The 6000-nt window shown below is 45.4% G+C and overlaps 1 protein-coding gene across 4 annotated transcripts in view; it reads left to right on the top strand.

Moving 5' to 3' along the window:
* The first annotated feature begins 1243 nt into the window (after positions 1 to 1243).
* FLAD1 (flavin adenine dinucleotide synthetase 1) overlaps positions 1244 to 6000 on the top strand; it is a 444813-nt gene continuing 440056 nt past the window's right edge. Inside the window, exon 1 of one of the 4 annotated variants that reach the window (XM_069650211.1) lies at positions 1244 to 1277. The gene's annotated coding sequence lies outside the window, so the exon portion shown is untranslated. Of the gene's footprint in view, positions 1403 to 5621; positions 5753 to 6000 lie in introns of those variants that run through there. The other 3 variants (XM_069650196.1, XM_069650209.1, XM_069650204.1) reach the window with 3 other exon arrangements.

The following is a 6000-nucleotide window of genomic DNA, read 5'->3' as shown; positions in this document are numbered from 1 at the left end:
GCCACACCAAGATGCCTCCATCCACTCCCTCCAGACCAACAGATGCCCCATACCTATTTCAGACCAACACCAATTCATCTATTGCAGACACCTCCAAGATGTCCCATACCACCCTCCAGACCCACACCCATGTGCCCCATCCCTCACTCCAAACCCACACCACTGTGTCCCTATCCCTCCCTCCAGACTCACACCAATGTGCCCCATTCCTCCAGACCCACACCAGCATGCCTCTATCCAACCATTCAGACCCCAAAGGATGCCCCATCCCTCCCTCTAGACCAATACCATAATGCCCCATCCTCCCTCTACATAGCAAGATGCCCTTTCCCCTTGCAGACCCACACCAAGAAGCCCATGTGCCTCTCCCGAACCACACGCAGATAGCCCCAGCCGACCCCCTCTAAAACCACCCATCCTAACACCCTCAAACATTAAATTACTCTATTACCCTCTTTGATCAGTTAAACACTACCACCCACTGTCCCTGTTCCATAGCCCTCCATACCTTCCACGTTGAATAGCTGAACAGGATTTTTAAAGTAAACGTTATTTTCCACTCCCCGTGTCAATCATTGTGTCTTGCAGTAACGTTCATCACTGTATCCCGAAGTAGATGTAAATTGTATTCTCTGCCAGCCAAGAGCACACAGGTTGCTGCTGCTCTTGAAGCCAGAGAGCCTTCCCGGTTTTCGCTCAGAAAAATGACGAAGGACAAAACGAAGTCGGACGCTCCATCGGGGGTCTTGACCATCTTGCAGAAACGTTCCCGGTAACCCGCAGAAAATGCCTGCCGTGACCGCTGCAAGCCAAAAGCACGCAGATCCTGGTTGCACTTACACCGGTGTAACGTCGACTTTACACCGGCAGCTGAAATTTTCCCGCGGTTCCTTGCAGTGCAGTCTGGCAGCCAGAGTTTCCCCGAGTTCCAGATCGGTGCCACCTAGTGTTCTATTGCCCAACTTAATAGTGTTACAATGCCCACCTTAACCGCTGCAATTGCAAGCCAAAGGCACGCAGGTTCCACCGTTCCAGTTGCATTTGCACTGGCAGCCAGAGGCCAGAGTCTTCCCGCTCAATAAAATTGCTCCCGAAAATCACAATGATGACGTCGGCCGATGAGTAGGCTGGCCGTTGCTATTGTCAGTTTCTCTCGGATGGGCATTAGAATTTACAGATACTTTAGAACGCACGTTTATATGCTGTGACAGTTAAATCACGTGATAAGGACACGTTGCTAGGAACTTTTCTCTAATAGGAACTGCTCTCTACTACCGGTATGTTTACCATGCGTGTTCCGTCATTAAAATTGAACGTTCACCTCCGGTGCTATCCCAACCTGCAAAACAAAAATGTCGCTGCAATACAAGTAGCGGTTATGCAAGGCACCAGTGGTATGCGTGTGAGAACTCTCATTTTCTAAATGTTCGACCCTATTAATGAAATGTGTTGCGCCTCAACGGTCAGCTGGAAATCGGAGGGTCCTCACGGGTTCCTATTTATACGTGCAGTACACTTCCGTGCTTCTGTATGGCAGAGTCTCCCAGGCGCTCCGTGTCGTGTTTACACCTCGCTCGCATCTAATTCCCAGGCCAATGCTCGGAGCTCTTAAATAGACCCATGCTAGTTCAGTGGAGCACATTCACTGGGTTTCTTTTTTCGTATTGTGGGACTTGTAGTTTTGCATTTTGTTATTAATGGAGGAATACTATGCCAAGAATACAAAAGAGCACTTGATGGGTTAGACCACCCCTGGCATGGTTATTCTAGTTGAATCCTGTGAATGTCGCATTGGAACCGATGTACTACTTATATCGGGAATAAAGACAGTGTAATTGATGCGACATAAACTGTGTATTTAAAGTGTACGGTTGCTGCTCTTTGGCTGTCTCGCTGACAACCGACCATGAAAAACATTCAGTCATCCATATGCAGAGATCTCCAGATTTGCCATGCGTGAGTAGGACCTCCAGTTGCAGAATGTGCTTTGCATTCGGGGACTTGTAGTTCTGAATTTAAAACGGGACCTGCGAAACTACTAGTCCCTGAATGCAAATAACCTGAACTTCATAATATATCACTCAAAATATGCTTTATCTTTGCTGTGCAGAAAAAAGGAAATGCATAATTATATTGTAGGTACGTAACTTTCTGAAATGGTTGTTCAAGTCTTCAGGTGTTGACCCTTACATGTTAGGGTCACAGGGATAGATCAAGATCAGACAGGGCCTCCGTACACCAAGGTTGACAAATTTAGGGTGCAAAGGCAAGGTTTATGCTGAAGGGAATACACTTAGTCTTTAGTTCTCAATTCTTGCAATTTAAAGAGAATAGGCCATAGAAAAGCACCCGCAGCTTCAACAGCAGCAGATACAGTCTCCAGTTTGTGGTAAACATTCAACACAGTAAAAGAGATCTTCCATGACTCTAAAATTACAAGAGGTGAAGCCAGACCAAAGACAAAGGTGACCAGATTGCTGGGGTGTGGCGCAGATGTCAGGTTGCCAACAAAAGTGTTCTTATATGAGTGTTTCTCATTTGTACTTCATCTTGTGTAAGAGTAGTCCTCTGGCTCTGTCTGCTACCAGCCCTTGGTTGTCCATCCCTCCCACTTCTTTGTATTAGGCCCTGCATTGCAAGCAATGAAGCGTGTTTTACGGAAGTGAAGGGTTCTTGCAGGCTTGTAACCCAGCCGTTCCTGCTGTGTCATGGGTAGGAATTGGCGCTCGCAGTTCCTTCTTATCGGCTGAGAAGGATGGAATCTGCAGATCACAGAAGATCACCACCTTCAGTGTTTGATCTTGAGCAGGTTGCTGCAGCAGAGCTAGTACAGGGTCGTCTTGAAGTTCATTCAGCTTCTCGTTTTTTTCGATCCATTCATCGATTGACAAATAATTAGGTGCAAAATTAACTCTTTTATAGGATATTGGAAGATGAGTGCAAACTCATTCTCCAATCACAATGTTGCATAATTCAAATATTTGGCTGCCTAATAATCGTATAGGGTCGTCACATTCACACTTGTGTTGGAATCCTTAATGGGCAAACACACAGGATGCGAGTTCAGCATTGAACCCGAACAACATCAGTTTTAAACACTCACCAGATCTAGCTTTGGCTTCTTTGGCCCAGGCTTCACGGCTCATGTTAGCCAACACCATATATGACCACGTCCGTTTACTTTCGCACAACTCAAGTCCATTTTAGTTGTGGAACTCCTTCACAGTTTCTAATGCAAAAGCATCACCAGTGGGCACTCTGCTGGGATATGTTCCTTGATTGTTATTTTGTACTGGTCAGTGCCTGTGCAACTTGCTTCAGATTCTTGCTGCCACCCTTTTCTGTGGCTCGTGCAGAAAACTGAGCAATGTTACCTGCCCAGGAAAACACAGTGTACTTATTGGGCACCACACCCGAGAGGCTTGTCGTTTCTAGAGGGCATGGTATACACTCAGTTGCACTCTTATTCAGGCGTTGGATGAGAACTCCCCAGTGGAAAAAAGGTCTGTGAAAAAGTTCAGGATAAGCGAAACAATCACAGCACCCCACAAAGCAGAGGGGATTTAGAAGATACGATATACCCCCTCTTAATATGATATGATTGATTTTGTGTGAAGAGCATAGGCCAAGCCAGGGCTGCAAACGAAAACCCAATGCACATTTAATGTTCGTCCAGATGTTTTTGGTGGTTGATAGCATATGAGGCAGCTTGAGAGGTCAAACAGTATGTATGTCCCTAATCGCCAGCCTCCAACAGTTTATTTTAACTGTCAAATGCCTTTGTAAAGTCATGACTTCCAAATATTTCTGAAGTTGCTGGGTAACCTTTACTATAGAGGACACATTAAAGTAGACCTATAGTTGGAGAAGGGCTTCATTTTAGTTGCAATGAAAGTGTTGTAAGTCAATGCTTAAGATAATCAAAATATGAGTCTTCCAATGCAAAAAATGGGTGTCCTTCATTTCCTTTGCATTTGTTCTTTTCTTAGAAAAAGATGAAATATTCAATACTGCATGACTATTGGCCCATACATCGTCTGCACCAAAAAACGGATTTGTTTGATCAGAGATGTTGGGGAAATGTTTACTTTTTACAACTTTCCCTCCATTGATAAATCCCCTGCATATATGTCTAACTTGATATCCTGGCTGCTTTTGGTGTGAGTAAAGTCTTTTTAATGTTACTCACCAGCTCAACTCACTTGCTCTGGTGCACTGGTCAGTCCCAAAAAGCTGCCAGTGCAGAAGGTGCTTTTCTCCCGTTTGCTTTTTTCAGTGTTTTTACTTTGTAACGCAAACCACCTCCAGTGAAGTGTTATTGGGACACTTGGTGTCCCTTTTTCATTTAGTATAGGAACATTTTTGTTTCCTTTTGAGTTTGGGCTATTAGGTGGGGCTGAAAGCACTACCTTAAAAGCCAAAACTATTGACATTAATATAAGAGTTTCAAATCTAGGCATGGAATGTGGGTTTGTAATGCTTTTCCAATGGAGGTGATATTTGAGGATGGATACACCGTTGTAATCCCACCCATTCCCTGCCCCTAGCCAGTGTTATCCCTATGGCTAATCCCACCCATCTCGGAACTCTTTGATTTTGAGTGTGCTCTTCCATGGACGCAGCCATCTTGGATAACTGTCTCTGAGGAAGCTGTCTGGAAACAAGCCAGCTATCTTTGAATGGTAAATATACCATGAATCTTCCTATCCGGTGGGACACAAAGGCCAAAACTGTTGGCTTTGCCAATGCTTGTCTAAAAAGGTCATGGGAAGGGCAGTTCATTGTGCTACTGTTTTCTGTTAGCTAGATCTCACCCCCAAAAGCAAAATCTTTTTTACCCACCTTTTAATTTGAAAAGGACGACAGGTCTGTCTATGAGATTAACGTTTGAGAAGCATAATACTTCACCTCCATGACTTTAACAGAATCACGACTTTCCTGAAACTTAATAGAGAAAATCTGTATTCAGCCTCCTGGGCTCAGAAGAGGAGGGCAGGTTGACAGCCCAATGATTAGCAGAAAGAGCCAGCTTTCAAAACTCATCGTGCCTCACCTTCACCCCCATGTTAAGGCAGGCACCTCCCCTGGTTAGCTTCTCATTAACAAACACTGATCTTTGCTCTACTCTGAGACCGTCTCCATGTCCCCCCACTGGAAACATAACCTTTAAACGAGTGAGTCGTGGACGCCTTTCCGGGGTAACGCGCAACGCAGTACCCATTTTTGAAGAAGACTGGTTTCCTAGAAACATGAGGACAGACAGTCAAATAACTGAAAGTTTTCCTAGAATTTTAAGGCACACATTGTTTTATTTGCCGAAAACTCGATAACTATTAGAAATAATGTCTGTAAGGAGGTATTTAGGGTAGTGGTTGATTTCTTCGTCTCCCTCATACTCTGAGGCACATCGTCCCCTGTTATACAACACACAGACACAGTCTTGCGCGCTCCGCTTCCGTTAAAGAGTGGTAGGTCATACCGTCATGAACGTCGCCTCCCGCCCTGCAACTGCCCCATTTACAGACGTTTGGGAATGGCGATCTCTCAAGCGAAGTACGGTGAAGTGAACCACAATTCCTGTGAAGCGCTGTGCGGACCTTTCCACGCTCATCAACTTGTGCGTTGGCTCCGGCTACGGGTGCAGCTAGATGCGTTTTGGGTGTGAGTAGCTGCCTGGAGACAATGCGAGAGTGAGTGAGTGGGCAGAGCCACCTATAGAAGCTGAGAGAGAGCAGCGGATCCCGGGGCAAAGGTGAGTGAGACGGGAGGGGGCCCATAGGCTGCAGTACTTTCAATTATAGCCGCTTGTTTCCCACCCATTTGTCTCTCCTCTGCTCTCCACGACTTTCAGATGACTTAATTTGGCTCTATACACCTGTCTCTATATATTTCGCTGGCTCTCTGTCTGGCTCACATGTGAGGGTAAACATCCAATCACAAACGAATTGGCTGACCAGTAAAGTGCTGTTAAACTTATGGGGGAAGCATACTTCAGAGACT

The sequence above is a fragment of the Ambystoma mexicanum genome, chromosome 1p (genome assembly GCF_040938575.1).
Source record: "Ambystoma mexicanum isolate Mex_15411 chromosome 1p, UKY_AmexF1_1, whole genome shotgun sequence".
Taxonomy (NCBI): Eukaryota; Metazoa; Chordata; class Amphibia; order Caudata; family Ambystomatidae; genus Ambystoma; species Ambystoma mexicanum.
Note: the sequence above shows the minus strand (reverse complement) of the source record. Positions and strands in the feature narration are given on the sequence as shown.